The sequence below is a fragment of the Ranitomeya imitator genome, chromosome 4, assembly GCF_032444005.1.
Source record: "Ranitomeya imitator isolate aRanImi1 chromosome 4, aRanImi1.pri, whole genome shotgun sequence".
In the NCBI taxonomy this organism is placed as follows: Eukaryota; Metazoa; Chordata; class Amphibia; order Anura; family Dendrobatidae; genus Ranitomeya; species Ranitomeya imitator.
Genome location: NC_091285.1, coordinates 705,553,710 through 705,573,778, shown reverse-complemented (window position 1 = coordinate 705,573,778; position 20,069 = coordinate 705,553,710).

The window sequence follows — 20,069 nt, the reverse complement described above, 5'->3', positions numbered from 1 at the left end:
GTGCAGAGCATATAAGCGGCACAGCATTATAAGGAGCACCTATGGGGCCATAAAGGTGCAGAGCATATATGGGGCACAGCATTATAAGGAGCACCTATGGGGCCATAAAGGTGCAGAGCATATAAGGGGCACAGCATTATAAGGAGCACCTATGGGGCCATAAAGGTGCAGAGCATATATGGGGCACAGCATTATAAGGAGCATCTATGGGGCCATAAAGGTGCAGAGCATATATGGGGCACAGCATTATAAGGAGCACCTATGGGGCCATAAAGGTGCAGAGCATGTATGGAGCACAGCATTATAAGGAGCACCTATGGGGCCATAAAGGTGCAGAGCATATAAGGGGCACAGAATTCTAAGGAGCACCTATGGGGCCATAAAGGTGCAGAGCATATAAGGGGCACAGCGTTATAAGGAGCACCTATGAGGCCATAAAGGTGCAGAGCATATAAGGGGCACAGCATTATAAGGAGCACCTATGGGGCCATAAAGGTGCAGAGCATATATGGCACAGCATTATAAGGAGCACCTATGGGGCCATAAAGGTGCAGAGCATATAAGGGGCACAGCATTATAAGGAGCACCTATGGGGCCATAAAGGTGCAGAGCATATATGGGGCACAGCATTATAAGGAGCACCTATGGGGCCATAAAGGTGCAGAGCATATATGGGGCACAGCATTATAAGGAGCACCTATGGGGCCATAAAGGTGCAGAGCATATATGGGGCACAGCATTATAAGGAGCACCTATGGGGCCATAAAGGTGCAGAGCATATATGGGGCACAGCATTATAAGGAGCACCTATGGGGCCATAAAGGTGCAGAGCATATATGGGGCACAGCATTATAAGGAGCACCTATGGGGCCATAAAGGTGCAGAGCATATATGGGGCACAGCATTATAAGGAGCACCTATGGGGCCATAAAGGTGCAGAGCATATAAGGGGCACAGCATTATAAGGAGCACCTATGGGGCCATAAAGGTGCAGAGCATATAAGGGGCACAGCATTATAAGGAGCACCTATGGGGCCATAAAGGTGCAGAGCATATATGGCACAGCATTATAAGGAGCATCTATGGGGCCATAAAGGTGCAGAGCATATATAGCACAGCATTATAAGGAGCACCTATGGTTCCATAATCAACGGTGCAGAGCATTCTATATAGCACAGTTGTATATGGAGCATCTATGGGGCAATAATGAACGGTATGGAGCATCTATTTTTATTTTTGAAATTCACCGGTAAATGCTGCATTTCCTACCCTAGGCTTATACTCGAGTCAATAAGTTTTCCCAGCTTTTTGTGGCAAAATTAGGGGGGTCGGCTTATACTCGGGTCGGCTTATACTCGAGTATATACGGTATCTATGGAAGGGTATAATGGGATGAAATTTAGTCTGAATCTGCTTCTATTAGACGTCAATGCTTATAATTTGCAGTTTTAATTTGAGCTGCCAGTGGACTATATTCAAAAGACAATTTTAATCTCTAGATTTTCTTTCTTTTTTGTCCTCCTCTATGTGTCTATGATCTTGATTTTGAGCTCTTTTAAATGCATTCATAATTGCATTATTATATAACCTTTCACTTAACCTATTTGCTAGCTCCAGTGTTTCCAGGAAGAACCCTTATGGACTATTAATGATCCTCAGTCATGAGAGCTGGCCATACTTTAGGGATCATTTCACTTATTCCGGATGGTAACTGTTAATGTGTAGCAAAACATTTACAACTGTAGGCATTTTTGAAAAACACTGGTAATAATAATTGAATCCTTTATTTCAGTTCTGACATGTACCGTATATACTCGAGTATAAGCCGAGATTTTCAGCCCAAATTTTTGGGCTGAAAGTGCCCCTCTCGGCTTATACTCGAGTCAAGGTGGGTGGCAGGGTCGGCGGGTGAGGGGGAGAGGGCGCTGAGGTATACTTACCTGCTTCCAGCGATCCTGGCGCTCCCCCTGCCGTCCCACGGTCTTCGGTGCTGCAGCTCTTCCCCTGTTCAGCGGTCACGTGGGACCGCTCATTAGAGAAATGAATAGGCGGCTCCACCTCCCATAGGGGTGGAGCCGCCTATTCATTTCTCTAATCAGCGGTGTCGGTGACCGCTGATAGAGGAAGAGGCTGCGGCACCGAAGACCGTGGGACAGGCAGAGGGAGCCGGACGTCGGGACCAGGTAAATATGTCATATTTACCTGTCCCCATTCCACACGCCGGGCGCCGCTCCATCTTCCCGGCGTCTCTGCGCTCTGACTGTGCAGGTCAGAGGGCGCGATGACGCATATAGTGTGAGCGGCGCCCTCTGCCTGATCAGTCAGAGCAGAGAGACACCGGGACTGGACGCCGGCACGAGACGCCGGGAGCTGCAATCAAGAGAGGTGAGTATGGCTTTTTTTTTTTTTATTGCAGCAGCGGCACAGATTTATGTGGAGCATCTATATGGAAATATGAACGGTGCAGAGCACTGTATGGGGCAGTATCAACGGTGCAGAGCACTATATGGGGCACAGATATGGGACAGTATGAACGGTGCAGAGCACTATATGGCACAGATATGGGGCAGTATGAACGGTGCAGAGCACTATAAGGCACAGATATGGGGCAGTATGAAGGGTGCAGAGCACTATATCTGGCACAGATATGGGGCAGTATGAACGGTGCAGAGCACTATATGGGTCACAGATATGGGGCAATATGAACGGTGCACAGCACTATATGGGGCACAGATATGGGGCAGTATGAACGGTGCAGAGCACTATATGGGGCACAGATATGGGACAGTATGTTAGGTCTCGAGTTCCCGCTTCTGCACAGGGGGAATCTCGAGCCATCTCCGCTGCGGTCTCCCATTCTTATCCAGCCGCAGTGGAGCCTGCTCAGCAGGGACGTCGGTCCCAGCGTCTTGCTCAGTCTCACTCTGTACAGAGAGTTACTGCTGCTTCTTCAGCTTCTGCCATTAAAGCCAGTGCTGGTCAGCAGCGAGCGGACTTCTCTGGGACTAAGTCCTTGTCTGCACACACTGAGCATGCCCAGGGCAAGATCTCCCGTTGGAGATCGAGGGTCATGTGCTCAGGCTCTGCAGCACATTCCATTGGTCCTCTTGGCAGGTCTTGGAAGGGCAAAGTTTCTGTAGCCACTTCCTGTGCTGCAACTATATAAACTGCGCATGACCGCACGGCCATGCGCTAGTGTACATTTGCATATGTGTGTTTGTTGTGAGTGCAAGTCGTCCTTGGATACCCCTTCCCTATTGAATGTCTGTTCGCGGAAGGTGTATGTTTGCTATCTAGCGCCCGACTTATCCTACAGCACGAATCACACAGTACAGCGTCCAGTTGCTGTGACCGCCAGTACGGCGCCGTGCGCTTCCTCTGTGCTTTCCTTACCCAAGCCTGGGTGGTTAGTGGCGTTCGTCAGTGCGGCACCGCATGCACTCTTGTGCCCTAATATTGCTATTTAGCTTCCTTACACACCCAGTTGCGGTGTTGTGCCAGCAAGGGTCTAATCGGACTTCAATCCTAGTTGGGGTTGAGTTCGCTGACTACTTGCTCGCACTCTATGTGCGGTACCGCGGTCCTGTGACGCAACAGGATCGCTTCCTTCACGCTGGGTGAAGTTTAACCCACGTGTGTATACTTATGAGTACCGCCATATAGTCCGTCATTACTTGGCAGCAGGTTCCATCTCTGCACGGTGGACCCCGGGCTGCGAACGCACCATACTCTATCTGTATCATTATTTGGTGCGATCCGCTAGCCCTAACACAGTATGAACGGTGCAGAGCACTATATGGGGCACAGATATGGGACAGTATGAACGGTGCTGAGCACTATATGGCACAGATATGGGGCAATATGAATGGTGCAGAGCACTATATGGGGCACAGATATGGGGCAATATGAACGGTGCAGAGCATATATGGGGCACAGATATGGGGCAGTATGAACGGTGCAGAGCACTATATCTGGCACAGATATGGGACAGTATGAACGGTGCAGAGCACTATATGGCACAGATATGGGGCAATATGAATGGTGCAGAGCACTATATGGGGCACAGATATGGGGCAATATGAACGGTGCAGAGCATATATGGGGCACAGATATGGGGCAATATGAACGGTGCAGAGCACTATATGGCACAGATATGGGGCAATATGAACGGTGCAAAGCACTATATGGCACAGATATGGGACAGTATGAACGGTGCAGAGCACTATATGGGTCACAGATATGGGGCAGTATGAACAGTGCCGAGCACTATATGGGGCACAGATATGGGACAGTTTGAACGGTGCACAGCACTATATGGGGCACAGATATGGGACAGTATGAACAGTGCCGAGCACTATATGGGGCACAGATATGGGACAGTTTGAACGGTGCACAGCACTATATGGGTCACAGATATGGGGCAGTATGAACGGTGCCGAGCACTATATGGCAGAGCTATGGGGAAATAATGATCTATTTTTATTTTTGAAATTCACCAGTAAATGCTGCATTTCCACCCTAGGCTTATACTCGAGTCAATAGGTTTTCCCAGTTTTTTGTGGCAAAATTAGGGGGGTCGGCTTATGCTCGGGTCGGCTTATACTCGCGTATATACGGTAAGTATTCCACCAGATTATCCCTAAATTGTTCTAGAAATTCCATATTTATATTATTACAATTGATTTATTTTATGAATTCATTAAACTGTTCATCAGTACCAGAAAATACTACCAAAACATAATCGATAAATCTACTCCAATACTATACATTTGATATTGAAAGATTTTTAATGTTATAAATGTGTTCCTTGTCCTAAGCTGCAAATTTCCAAAAACATTTTTTCTAAATTTTAGGGACTCTATAGCGACGGGGTCTGTTCTGCAGGATTGGCGCATAGCAAATGTGGTGCCAATATTCAAAAAGGGCTCTAAAAGTGAACCTGGAAATTATAGGCCAGTAAGTCTAACCTCTATTGTTGGTAAAATATTTGAAGGGTTTCTGAGGGATGTTATTCTGGATTATCTCAATGAGAATAACTGTTTAACTCCATATCAGCATGGGTTTATGAGAAATCGCTCCTGTCAAACCAATCTAATCAGTTTTTATGAAGAGGTAAGCTATAGGCTGGACCACGGTGAGTCATTGGACGTGGTATATCTCGATTTTTCCAAAGCGTTTGATACCGTGCCGCACAAGAGGTTGGTACACAAAATGAGAATGCTTGGTCTGGGGGAAAATGTGTGTAAATGGGTTAGTAACTGGCTTAGTGATAGAAAGCAGAGGGTGGTTATAAATGGTATAGTCTCTAACTGGGTCGCTGTGACCAGTGGGGTACCGCAGGGGTCAGTATTGGGACCTGTTCTCTTCAACATATTCATTAATGATCTGGTAGAAGGTTTACACAGTAAAATATCGATATTTAATAATAATAATAATTTTTATTTATATAGCGCCAACATATTCCGCAGCGCTTTACAAATTATAGAGGGGACTTGTACAGACAATAGACATTACAGCATAACAGAAATACAGTTCAAACAGATACCAGGAGGAATGAGGGCCCTGCTGCTCGCAAGCTTACAAACTATGAGGAAAAGGGGAGACACGAGAGGTGGATGGTAACAATTGCTTTAGTTATTCGGACCAGCTATAGTGTAAGGCTCAGGTGTTCATGTAAAGCTGCATGAACCAGTTACCTGCCTAAGTATGTAGCAGTACTGACACAGAGGGATAATACTGCATAAAGTGTATGAGAACATGATGCGAGGAACCTGATTGTTTTTTTTTTTAATTATAAATAGGCCACACAGGGATACTTAGATTAATGCGTTGAGGCGGTAGGCCAGTCTGAACAAATGAGTTTTTAGGGCACGCTTAAAGCTGTGGGGATTGGAGATTAATCGTATTAACCTAGGTAGTGCATTCCAAAGAATCGGCGCAGCACGTGTAAAGTCTTGGAGACGGGAGTGGGAGGTTCTGATTATTGAGGATGCTAATCTGAGGTCATTAGCGGAGTGGAGGGCACGGGTAGGGTGGTAGACTGATACCAGGGAGGAGATGTAGGGTGGTGCTGAGCCATGGAGCGCTTTGTGGATGAGGGTAATAGTTTTGTACTGGATTCTGGAGTGGATGGGTAGCCAGTGTAATGACTGGCACAAGGTAGAGGCATCGGTGTAACGGTTGGTGAGGAATATGATCCTGGCAGCAGCATTCAGGACAGATTGGAGCGGGGAGAGTTTGGTAAGAGGGAGGCCGATTAGTAGAGAGTTACAATAGTCCAGACGAGAATGAATAAGTGAAACAGTAAGAGTTTTTGCAGAGTCGAAAGTAAGAAAAGGGCGAATTCTAGAAATGTTTTTGAGATGCAGGTAAGAAGAGCGAGCCAGTGATCGGATGTGGGGGGTGAATGAAAGGTCAGAATCAAGGATGACCCCAAGGCAGCGGGCATGTTGCTTTGGAGTAATGCTGGAGCCGCACACAGAGATGGCAATGTCAGGCAAAGGTAGGTTAGTAGAGGGAGAGAACACGAGGAGTTCAGTTTTTGACAGGTTAAGTTTCAGATAGAGGGAGGACATGATGTTAGAGACAGCGGTAAGACAATCACTGGTGTTTTCTAAATAGGTCGGTGTGATATCAGGAGAAGAAGTGTATAATTGGGTGTCGTCAGCATAGAGATGGTACTGGAAACCAAATCTACTGATTGTTTGTCCAATAGGGGCAGTATACAACGAAAAGAGGAGGGGGCCTAGGACTGATCCTTGAGGAACCCCAACAGTAAGGGGAAGGTGAGAGGAGGAGGAACCAGCAAAACATACAGTGAAGGATCGGTCAGAGAGATAGGAGGAGAACCAGGAGAGAACGGTGTCCTTGAGGCCGATGGAGCGGAGCATAGTGAGGAGGAGCTGATGATCCACAGTATCGAATGCTGCGGAGAGATCCAAGAGAATTAGCATGGAGTAGTGACCATTAGATTTAGCTGTTAGTAGGTTATTAGAGACTTTAGTGAGGGCAGTTTCAGTAGAGTGTAAAGAGCGGAAGCCAGATTGAAGAGGGTCGAGAAGAGAGTTATCTGAGAGATAGCGGGTAAGACGGGAGTGGACCAGGCGTTCGAGGAGTTTAGAGATGAAGGGAAGATTAGAGACAGGTCTATAATTAGCGGCACAGTTTTGATCGAGGGATGGTTTTTTAAGTAATGGATGTATGATGGCATGCATAAATGAGGAGGGAAAAATACCGGAAGTGAGGGAAAGGTTGAATATTTTTGTTAGGTGAGAGGTGACAGCCGGGGAAAGGGACTGGAGGAGATGTGACGGAATGGGGTCACTGGTGCAAGTGGTCGGGCGAGAAGATGCAAGTAGCCTGCTTACTTCTTCTTCTGTAACTGCTTCAAAGTCAGAGAGTGAACTAGATGCAGTGGGGGAGGGAGGACAGTGCATGGTATGAAGAGATTGGGAGACGATTTCCTGTCGAATGTGGTCAATTTTTTCTTTGAAGTAATTGGCCAGATCGTCAGCACGGAGATCCGTGGTTGGGGCCTGCTCTCTTGGGTTGAGTAGGGACTGGAACGTGTCAAAGAGACGTTTAGGGTTATTGGACAGGGAGGTGATGAGGGTGTTGAAGTAGGTTTGTTTGAAGAGGTGAAGGGCAGAATTGTATGTCTTTAGCATGAACTTATAATGGATGAAATCTTCGGGTAGATTAGATTTTCTCCACAGACGTTCTGCGCACCTGGAGCACCGCTGCAGGAAACGTGTTTGCAGCGTGTGCCACGGTTGTTGCCGTCTGTGCCGAGTTTTTTTATGTATAGGAGGAGCAGCTTCATCCAGAGCAATTTGCAGGGTTTCTTTGTAATGCTTCAGAGCAGAATCAGGACATGAGATGGAGAAGATTGGGGCCAATGAGGACTGCAAGTTCTTCATAAGTTTCTGGGTGTTAATGGCCTGTATGTTTCTATAAGTGTGGAAAGTGGGGGTGACCTGAGCGGGATTGCAGTTCTTGATAGAGAATGAAAGAAGGTTGTGGTCAGAGAGCGGGAGGGGGTAGTTTGTGAAATCATCCACTGAGCAAAGCCGGGAGAAGACCAAGTCGAGGGAGTTTCCATCTTCATGCGTTGGAGAGTTAGTATGCTGCCAGAGGCCGAAAGAGGAGGTTAGAGATAAAAGGTGAGAAGCAGATGGGGAGAGGGGAGAAGCAATGGGGATGTTGAAATCACCCATGATGAGGGTGGGGGTGTCACAGGAGAGAAAGTGTGGAAGCCAGGTGGCAAAGTGATCCAGGAACTGATGAGAGGGGCCAGGAGGACGATACACCACCGCCACTCGCATGGAGAAGGGGACGTAGAGTCTGACCACATGGACCTCAAAGGAAGGGAAGACAAGTGAGGGTACTTGGGGGATAACTTGGAAAGTACATTTGGGTGAAAGGAGCAGATCAACGCCTCCACCTGCTCTGTTGTCTGATCTTGGGGTATGAGAAAAGTGTAGTCCACCATATGAAAGAGCAACAGCAGCGGTGGTGTCTGACTGCTGGATCCAGGTTTCAGTAAGAGCCAGGAGATTAAGAGAATTAGAAAGGAAGAAGTCATGAATGAAGGAGAGTTTATTACACACAGAGCGAGAATTCCAAAGGGCACAATTCAAAGAGACAGAAGGCATGCAGGGAATATTAATAAGGTTAGAGGGGTTTCTGGGTGTAGCAATTGGGAGGTTTGACTGGCTATAACATGGGGGGCCGGGGTTTGGAGATATGTCTCCAGCGACTAGGAGAAGGAGGATCGAAAGAGAGAGCAGATGGTTAAGTGATTTGTTAGAGCGTCTCTTGTGTTGGATGTTGGGACTGAATGGATCTGTGCTGTTAAGCAACGTGAATAGAGCATGAGTGCTATACATAGGAGAGGGAAGGACAGAGGGGCCGATATGGATGGAGTGTAAAGAGTTAATGCGAGGGCGGTGAATGTGAGTGAATGCAGCAGCCAGGATATAGATTATGCAAATAAATATGGTATTTGTGCTGTTTCAAGTGAATATGGATTAGATTTAGATTGTCTTACCTGTCTCCTGCCCTGTCTAACTGCCATGTTATAACTGCCGAGTACGTAGAGAAAAAAAAGTACTTTGAATAAAAAAAACACGAATAATAGTGCACGAATGCATCCCCAAGCTAAGTCTACATTTATAGAAGGCTAGCCCTTAGATCTCTTTTTTTTTTTTTTTTGGGGTTAAAGCTCGTTAGTAGAGTTGAGCGACCTTGACCTTTTTAGAGTCGAGCCGGGTTTTGCGAAACCCGACTATGTCCAAAGTCGGGTCGAGTGAAATCGGCCGATTATGACGTAAAGTCGGGATCGACCGAAACACGAAACCCAATGCAAGTCAATGGGGCAGCATAGTCGGCAGTGAGTGGGGGCCAGGAAAACACCTAGAGTGGCCATTTTAATGTCAAAACCATCCATTCTTCTTAATGAAGCTTGTCAAGCGTAATTTACCTTATAATAATTGGAAGGCATTTGAAATTGGGGGTCATTTGGCTAAAGTTGTGGGGGGTAGGGCTGGTTCAAGTAATTAGTGGGCCCAGGAAATCTGGACCACGTCACGGCAGTGGAGCAGGGAGAGGTAAGTATTTCAACTTTGCAAGTGCTGTGAACCTGAGCAAGCAGGGGGGGCCCACTCGTTGGCATTGGCACTGGCACAGGGCCCCTCAAAGTACAGCGGTGTGTTTGCACGGCGGGGGCGCCTCCCACCGGCAGCAACACTTTTGCGTACTATGAGAGGCCCTGTGCCAGTGACGTCGCCAACTAGTATTCCTCCCCCCACCTGATGAAGGAACCTGCACTTTCATCTGCACCTTCCTCTTTGTCCCCGTGTAAGGTGGTATGGTATGCGGGAAGAGCAACCTGACTTTCAGCAGGGTCACAATGTTGTTGTGTAGCGTGCACGGGGAATGTTGCGTTATGGGTCAATGTACCAGCAGACTCATCTATCACTGGCTGGGCAATGGGCACGATGAAGTGGAAACACAGATATAGGCCCAAAGAAGAAAGTGGGCTAAATGCAGTTCAAAATTGGTAACACAGGAATAACCAGGGGGCATTGCAGTGGAGGACAACTGGAATGAGAGGCTGACACAGAGAGTAGGGCCAAATCAGTAAGTAGTCGAAATGCAGTTCAAAATTGGCAACCGTAGTAAACAGGCGGCACAGCTTTGTTCAGTGGAGGAGAACAGCAAGGAGTGGCAGACACCGATAGTAGGCCCCAAACCAACTAGTACGCCAAATGCAGTTGTTCCATTTAACCACAATTTAATGAGAGCCTGAAGATAGAAGCTCAGGAAAGGCAACCTGGGGAACACCTTGGAGTGTAACACACCATCTCTCTCCACCCCATACCCATTTTGTATGGCCTAATGCAGTGTACTTTTCTACAACTACTAAACGAGAGTCGGAAGACCGAAGCAATGGCAAGGAAACCTGGGGAACACCTTAGAGTGTAACACACCCTCTCTCTACACCCCATACCCAATTTGAAGGCCTAATGCAGTGTAGTTTCCAAGAACTACTAAACGAGAGCCGGAAGATCGAAGCTCAGGAAAGGCAACCTGGGGAACACCTTGGAGTGTAACACACCCTCTCGCTACACCCCATACCCAATTTGAAGGCCTAATGCAGCGTAGTTTCCAACAACTACTAAACGAGAGCCGGAAGATCGAAGCTCAGGAAAGGCAACCTGGGGAACACCTTGGAGTGTAACACACCCTCTCTCTACGCCCCGTACCCAATTTGTAGGCCTAATGCAGCGTAGTTTCCGACAACTACTAAACGAGAGCCGGAATATCGAAGCTCAGGAAAGGCAACCTGGGGAACACCTTGGAGTGTAACACACCCTCTCTCTACACCCCATACCCAATTTGAAGGCCTAATGCAGTGTAGTTTCCAAGAACTACTAAACGAGAGCCGGAAGATCGAAGCTCAGGAAAGGCAACCTGGGGAACACCTTGGAGTGTAACACACCCTCTCGCTACACCCCATACCCAATTTGAAGGCCTAATGCAGCGTAGTTTCCAACAACTACTAAACGAGAGGCGGAAGATCGAAGCTCAGGAAAGGCAACCTGGGGAACACCTTGGAGTGGAACACACCATCTCTCTACACCCCATACCCAATTTGAAGGCCTAATGCAGAGTAGTTTCCAAGAACTACTAAACGAGAGCCGGAAGATCGAAGCTCAGGAAAGGCAACCTGGGGAACACCTTGGAGTGTAACACAACGTCTCTCTACACGACGGAAGGGCTGATTCTTAGGAAGGAAGGCTGTTGGAAATAAGCATTGCGCGTCCGAGGGTGATTATATTCTTATTAGGTATATGCTCACCCTCGGACGCGCCCTGCTTCTTTATTTGGAATGAATGTTTATTTGCAATGTGGTGTTGACTTTCTCTATTATTTTGGTAATTAATGATTTTATTATTTTCATTATTTTGCATCTTCTCGGCAATAATATAAAGAAGACGCGACAGGACAACACTCGGTGGATGCCATATGTGTGTTTTCAATTTAAAAAAACTTTCAGTTAACTACTTGCAGGAGAAAGTAATTGTAGCTGGTGGCCATTTTTAGTACTGTACCAGATTAGAGTTGTGTGTTTGTTTTTAATGTTAAAATGTCTGCATTTGATATCTCACCAGTATTTTCTTTTTTATAAGCAAAATACTTATTTTTATATTTTCTGATGTTGGTTCCAGGGGTACACGGCCAGCAGTGCCCTGGTCAGTGTAGTAGTAGTTGAAAGAATGGACCGCAGACAGGCATCGAAGGCCTAAAATAATAACACATGGCTGTAGGCAATTTTAAATTGGTTCCAGGGGTACACGGACAGCAGTGGTGTGGTCAGTGGAGGCCTAGTGGAAGGAGTGACCGCAGACAGGCATCGAAGGCCTAAAATAATAACACATGGCTGTAGGCAATTTTAAATTGGTTCCAGGGGTACACGGGCAGCAGTGACCTGGTCAGTGTAGTAGTAGTTGAAAGAATGGACCGCAGACAGGCATCGAAGGCCTAAAATAAAAAAATTGGGCTGGCTGTAGGCAATTTTAAATTGGTTCCAGGGGTACACGGGCAGCAGTGGTGTGGTCAGTGGAGGCCTAGTGGAAGGAGTGACCGCAGACAGGCATCGAAGGCCTAAAATAATAACACATGGCTGTAGGCAATTTTAAATTGGTTCCAGGGGTACACGGGCAGCAGTGACCTGGTCAGTGTAGTAGTAGTTGAAAAAATGGACCGCAGACAGGCATCGAATGCCTAAAATAATAACACATGGCTGTAGGCAATTTTAAATTGGTTACAGGGGTACACGGACAGCAGTGACCTGGTCAGTGTAGTAGTAGTTGAAAGAATGGACCGCAGACAGGCATCGAAGGCCTAAAATAAAAAAATTGGGCTGGCTGTAGGCAATTTTAAATTGGTTCCAGGGGTACACGGACAGCAGTGGTGTGGTCAGTGGAGGCCTAGTGGAAGGAGTGACCGCAGACAGGCATCGAAGGCCTAAAATAATAACACATGGCTGTAGGCAATTTTAAATTGGTTCCAGGGGTACACGGACAGCAGTGGTCTGGTCAGTGGAAGTCTAGTGGAAGGAGTGACCGCAGACAGGCTTCCAAGGCCTAACATAACAAACTTGGGCTGGCTGTAGGCACTTTTAAATTGGTTCCAGGGGTACACGGGCAGCAGTGGTCTGGTCAGTGGAAGTCTAGTGGAAGGAGTGACCGCAGACAGGCTTCCAAGGCCTAACATAACAAACTTGGGCTGGCTGTAGGCACTTTTAAATTGGTTCCAGGGGTACACGGGCAGCAGTGGTCTGGTCAGTGGAAGTCTAGTGGAAGGAGTGACCGCAGACAGGCTTCCAAGGCCTAACATAACAAACTTGGGCTGGCTGTAGGCACTTTTAAATTGGTTCCAGGGGTACACGGGCAGCAGTGGTCTGGTCAGTGGAAGTCTAGTGGAAGGAGTGACCGCAGACAGGCTTCCAAGGCCTAACATAACAAACTTGGGCTGGCTGTAGGCACTTTTAAATTGGTTCCAGGGGTACACGGGCAGCAGTGGTCTGGTCAGTGGAAGTCTAGTGGAAGGAGTGACCGCAGACAGGCTTCCAAGGCCTAACATAACAAACTTGGGCTGGCTGTAGGCACTTTTAAATTGGTTCCAGGGGTACACGGGCAGCAGTGGTCTGGTCAGTGGAAGTCTAGTGGAAGGAGTGACCGCAGACAGGCTTCGAAGGCCTAACATAACAAAATTGGGCTGGCTGTAGGCACTTTAAATTGGTTCCAGGGGTACATGGGCAGCAGTGTATGGTCAGTGGAAGTCTAGTGGAAGGAGTGACGGCAGACAGTCTTCGAAGGCCTAACATAACAAAATTGGGCTGACTGTAGGCACTTTTAAATTGGTTCCAGGGTAACACGGCCAGCAGTGGCCTGGTCAGTGTAGTAGTTGTAGAAAGAAGGGACCGCAGACAGGCTTCGAAGGCCTAACATAACAAAAATGTCAAAACAATGGTATTGTCAGTGCCAGGCATTGAAGGATGTCAGCGGCTAGACTACACATTGGTGAAGCTGTGAGAGATAATTTTGCTAGTGGTAGAGCACTGTTTGAGCTGGGGGGGGGGACTGTCTTGTGGCCGGCGGTACAGGCACAGGGCCCCTCATATTACAACGGTGTGTCTGACGTTGGGTGCGCACCACCACCGCCAGAGACACTTTATTGTACTATGAGGGACCCAGTGGCAGTGCCGTCGACCAAAAGCGGCCACACCCACCTCTTCAGACAAACAGCACTCTCAAGGGTCCAAGCGCAAAGTGGCGATAGCACGGCCCCGTGTGGGGAGTTTGGCCATTTCGTGAGGTGGAAACATGTCGTATGCTGGACAATCAGGTGAAGAAAATTACGAGATTGGAAAAGTCATTCAGAATAGTCCACAGGCAAGACCTTTTCATAGGAAAGCTAGGTGTCAGCCGGGCAGGGTGGGGCAAAAGATTTTGAAATCCAGTTGTGGTTCATTTTAATGAAGGTTAGATCATCTACATTTTGGGTAGCCAGACGAGTCCTTTTTTCTGTTAGTATTGAACCTGCAGCACTGAATACTCTTTCTGATAGGACACTAGCTGCCGGGCAAGCAAGCTCCTGCAATGCATATTCTGCCAATTCTGGCCAGGTGTCTAATTTGGATGCCCAGTAATCAAATGGGAATGACGGTTGAGGGAGAACGTCGATAAGGGATGAAAAATAGTTTGTAACCATACTGGACAAATGTTGTCTCCTGTCACTTTGAATTGATGCTGCAGTACCTGTCCTGTCTGCGGTCATAGAAAAATCACTCCACAACCTGGTCAGAAAACCCCTCTGTCCAACGCCACTTCTGATTTCTGCCCCTCTAACACCTCTGGTCTGCTGGCCCCTGGAGCTCGTGTGAGAACGATCACGGGCGCTGTGTGCAGGGAATGCCAGAAGCAAACGGTCAACAAGAGTTGATTGTTTTGTTGCTAATATTAGTTCCAAGTTCTCATGGGGCATAATATTTTGCAATTTGCCTTTATAGCGAGGATCAAGGAGGCAGGCCAACCAGTAATCGTCATCGTTCATCATTTTTGTAATGCGTGTGTCCCTTTTGAGGATACGCAAGGCATAATCCGCCATGTGGGCCAAAGTTCCCGTTGTCAAATCTGCGGTTGTGCTTGGTTGAGGGGCAGTTGCAGGCAAATCTACGTCACTTGTGTCCCTCAAAAAACCAGAACCCGGCCTTGCCACGCCACCAATTTCCCGTGCCCCCGGGAAAGCTTCCTCATTAAAAATATACTCATCCCCATCATCCTCCTCATCCTCCACCTCCTCTTCGCCCGGTACCTCGTCATGTACACTGCCCTGACCAGACAATCGCTGACTGTCATCAAGGCTTTCCTCTTCCTCTGGTGCAGACGCCTGATCCTTTATGTGCGTCAAACTTTGCATCAGCAGACGCATTAGGGGGATGCTCATGCTTATTATGGCGTTGTCTGCACTAACCAGCCGTGTGCATTCCTCAAAACACTGAAGGACTTGACACATGTCTTGAATCTTCGACCACTGCACACCTGACAACTCCATGTCTGCCATCCTACTGCCTGCCCGTGTATGTGTATCCTCCCACAAAAACATAACAGCCCGCCTCTGTTCGCACAGTCTCTGAAGCATGTGCAGTGTTGAGTTCCACCTTGTTGCAACGTCTATGATTAGGCGATGCTGGGGAAGGTTCAAAGAACGCTGATAGGTCTGCATACGGCTGGAGTGTACAGGCGAACGGCGGATATGTGCGCAAAGTCCACGCACTTTGAGGAGCAGGTCGGATAACCCCGGATAACTTTTCAGGAAGCACTGCACCACCAGGTTTAAGGTGTGAGCCAGGCAAGGAATGTGTTTCAGTTGGGAAAGGGAGATGGCAGCCATGAAATTCCTTCCGTTATCACTCACTACCTTGCCTGCCTCAAGATCTACAGTGCCCAGCCACGACTGCGTTTCTTGCTGCAAGAACTCGGACAGAACTTCCGCGGTGTGTCTATTGTCGCCCAAACACTTCATAGCCAATACAGCCTGCTGACGTATGCCAGTAGCTGCCCCATAATGGGAGACCTGGTGTGCAACAGTGGCAGGTGCGGATGGAGTGTTTGTGCGACTGCGGTCTGTGGACGAGCTCTTGCTTCTTCAGGAGGACGAGGAGGAGGAGGAGGAGGGGGTGCGAACGGCTACAGACAACTGTTTACTAGACCGTGGGCTAGGCAGAACTGTCCCAAACTTGCTGTCCCCTGTGGACCCTGAATCCACCACATTTACCCAGTGTGCCGTGATGGACACGTAACGTCCCTGGCCATGCCTACTGGTCCATGCATCTGTTGTCAGGTGCACCTTTGTGCTCACAGATTGCCTGAGTGCATGGACGATGCGCTCTTTAACATGCTGGTGGAGGGCTGGGATGGCTTTTCTGGAAAAAAAGTGTCGACTGGGTAGCTCGTAGCGTGGTACAGCGTAGTCCATCAGGTCTTTGAAAGCTTCGCTTTCAACTAACCGGTAGGGCATCATCTCTAACGAGATTAGTCTAGCTATGTGGGCGTTCAAACCCTGTGTACGCGGATGCGAGGCTAAGTATTTCCTTTTTCTAACCATAGTCTCATGTAGGGTGAGCTGGACTGGAGAGCTGGAGATCGTGGAACTAGCGGGGGTGCCGGTGGACATGGCAGACTGAGAGACGGTGGGAGATGGTATTGTTGCCGCCGGTGCCCTAGATGCAGTGTTTCCTACTACGAAACTGGTGATTCCCTGACCCTGACTGCTTTGGCCTGGCAAAGATACCTGCACAGATACAGCAGGTGGTGCGCTAAATGGTGGTCCTACACTGCCGGAAGGGATGTTGCGTTGATGACTAGCTTCATTGGCCGAGGGTGCAACAACCTTAAGGGACGTTTGGTAGTTAGTCCAAGCTTTCAAATGCATGGTGGTTAAATGTCTATGCATGCAACTAGTATTGAGACTTTTCAGATTCTGACCTCTGCTTAAGGAAGTAGAACATTTTTGACAGATGACTTTGCGCTGATCAATTGGATGTTGTTTAAAAAAATGCCAGACTGCACTCTTTCTAGCATCGGATACCTTTTCAGGCATTGCAGACTGAGCTTTAACCGGATGGCCACGCTGTCCTCCACCAGGTTTTGGCTTTGCCACGCGTTTTGGGCAAGATACGGGCCCGGCAGATGGAACCTGTGGCGATGTTGATGCCTGCTGCGGCCCCTCCTCCTCCTCTGCTTCAGAACTGCTGCCGCCTGCACCCTGTTCCCCCAATGGCTGCCAATCGGGGTCAAGAACTGGGTCATCTAATAACTCTTCTTGTACCTCCTGCGCAACTTCGTCTGTGTCACCGTGTCGTTCGGTGGTATAGCGTTCGTGATGGGGCAACATAGTCTCATCAGGGTCTGATTCTTGATCAGCACCCTGCGAGGGCAATGTTGTGGTCTGAGTCAAAGGACCAGCATAGTAGTCTGGCTGTGGCTGTGCGTCAGTGCACTCCATGTCAGATTCAATTTGTAATGGGCATGGACTGTTAACTGCTTCACTTTCTAAGCCAGGGACGGTATGTGTAAAGAGCTCCATGGAGTAACCCGTTGTGTCGCCTGCTGCATTCTTCTCTGTTGTTGTTTTTGCTGAAGAGGACAAGGAAGTGACTTGTCCCTGACCGTGAACATCCACTAACGACGCGCTGCTTTTACTTTTACCAGTTTCACGAGATGAGGCAAAAGAGCTAGAGGCTGAGTCAGCAAGATAAGCCAAAACTTGCTCTTGCTGCTCCGGCTTTAAAAGCGGTTTTCCTAATCCCAGAAAAGGGAGCGTTCGAGGCCTTGTGTAGCCGGACGACGAACCTGGCTCCACAGCTCCAGACTTAGGTGCAATATTTTTTCCCCCACGACCACCTGATGCTCCACCACTACCACTACCCTCATTACCAGCTGACAATGAACGCCCCCGGCCACGACCTCTTCCACTAGACTTCCTCATTGTTTTAAAAACGTAACCAAACTAACGTTATTTGTTGCAGTCACACAACTTACACGGTGAGCTATAACTTCTGTATGATTTAGCTACCCCTTTACAGGTTGGTGAGACCACAGCGAAAATCAGGCCCAATGTTACACACTCTTTTTTTGGTGGCTGCAAATTAGAGAGATGCCCCACACGCAGGACTGTCACTGAAGCACAAATGTTAATATTAATGTCACACTATTATTTTTTTTTTATTTTTATTTTTTTCAGGAACACTTTAGAAACCCCCCAAAAAAAAAAAAATAGATTTTTGCAGGGAGAATTTAGAAAACAAATGTAACAAACTATATGCTTTCTATGGGCCACTGAGTGAGAGATGACGCACACAGGAATCAGGAGTGGCACACAAGCCCAGAGGCCAATATTTTTCTACCAATGATTGATGGAGTTATTTTCTCTGGTAGATTTTGGAACCCAAATCAAGGAAAAAAAATGTAGGCTTTCTATGGACCACAATTGGAGAGAGAGAGAGAGAGAGATGGCACACCCAGGAGTCAAGACTGGCACACAAGCAGAAAGGCCAATATTAATCTCCCACTGTTTTTTTTGGTTGTTTTTTTTTTTTTTTTTTTCAGGGAGACTTTAGAAAAAAAAATAATAAAAAAAATATGATTTTATCAGGAAGAATTTAGAAACCAAATAAAATAAAATGATTTTTTCAGGGAGAATTTAGAAAACAAATAAAACCAAAAATAGGCGTTCTATGGCCCACTGACTGAGAGATGACGCACCCAGGAGTCAAGACTGGCACACAAGCAGAAAGGCCAATATTAATCTCCCACTGTTTTTTTTGGTTGTTTTTTTTTTTTTTTTTTTCAGGGAGACTTTAGAAAAAAAAATAATAAAAAAAATATGATTTTATCAGGAAGAATTTAGAAACCAAATAAAATAAAATGATTTTTTCAGGGAGAATTTAGAAAACAAATAAAACCAAAAATAGGCGTTCTATGGCCCACTGACTGAGAGATGACGCACCCAGGAGTCAAGACTGGCACACAAGCAGAAAGGCCAATATTAATCTCCCACTGTTTTTTTTGGTTGTTTTTTTTTTTTTTTTTTCAGGGAGACTTTAGAAAAAAAAATAATAAAAAAAATATGATTTTATCAGGAAGAATTTAGAAACCAAATAAAATAAAATGATTTTTTCAGGGAGAATTTATAAAACAAATAAAACCAAAAATAGGCGTTCTATGGCCCACTGACTGAGAGATGACGCACCCAGGAGTCAAGACTGGCACACAAGCAGAAAGGCCAATATTAATCTCCCACTGTTTTTTTTGGTTGTTTTTTTTTTTTTTTTTTTCAGGGAGACTTTAGAAAAAAAAATAATAAAAAAAATATGATTTTATCAGGAAGAATTTAGAAACCAAATAAAATAAAATGATTTTTTCAGGGAGAATTTAGAAAACAAATAAAACCAAAAATAGGCGTTCTATGGCCCACTGACTGAGAGATGACGCACCCAGGAGTCAAGACTGGCACACAAGCAGAAAGGCCAATATTAATCTCCCACTGTTTTTTTTGGTTGTTTTTTTTTTTTTTTTTTCAGGGAGACTTTAGAAAAAAAAATAATAAAAAAAATATGATTTTATCAGGAAGAATTTAGAAACCAAATAAAATAAAATGATTTTTTCAGGGAGAATTTAGAAAACAAATAAAACCAAAAATATGCGTTCTATGGCCCACTGACTGAGAGAGAGAGAGAGATGGAACGCTTAGTACTGGCACACAAGCCCAAAGGGCAATATTAATCTCCCTTTTTTTTTCCAGGGAGAATTTCTGAAACCCAAAAAAAAAATAAAATAGGCTTTCTATGGCCCACTATTTGTGAGAGAGATGGGACGCTCAGGACTGGCACAGATGGCACGCTCAGGACTGGCACAGAAGCCCAGAGGCCAATATTAATCTCCCTTTTTTTCTGGGAGAATTTATAAAACCAAAAAAATATTTAAATAGGCTTTCTATGGCCCACTATTTGTGAGAGAGATGGCACGCTCAGGACTGGCACAGATGGCACGCTCACAACTGGCACAGAAGCCCAGAGGCCAATATTAATCTCCCTTTTTTTCTGGGAGAATTTATAAAACCAAAAAAATATTTAAATAGGCTTTCTATGGCCCACTATTTGTGAGAGAGATGGCACGCTCAGGACTGGCACAGATGGCACGCTCACAACTGGCACACAAGCCCAGAGGCCAATATTAATCTCCCTTTTTTCAGGGAAAATTTATAAAACCAAAAAAAAAATTAAATAGGCTTTCTATGGCCCACTATTTGTGAGAGAGATGGCACGCTCAGGACTGGCACAGATGGCACGCTCACAACTGGCACACAAGCCCAGAGGCCAATATTAATCTCCCTTTTTTCAGGGAAAATTTATAAAACCAAAAAAAAAATTAAATAGGCTTTCTATGGCCCACTATTTGTGAGAGAGATGGGACGCTCAGGACTGGCACAGATGGCAC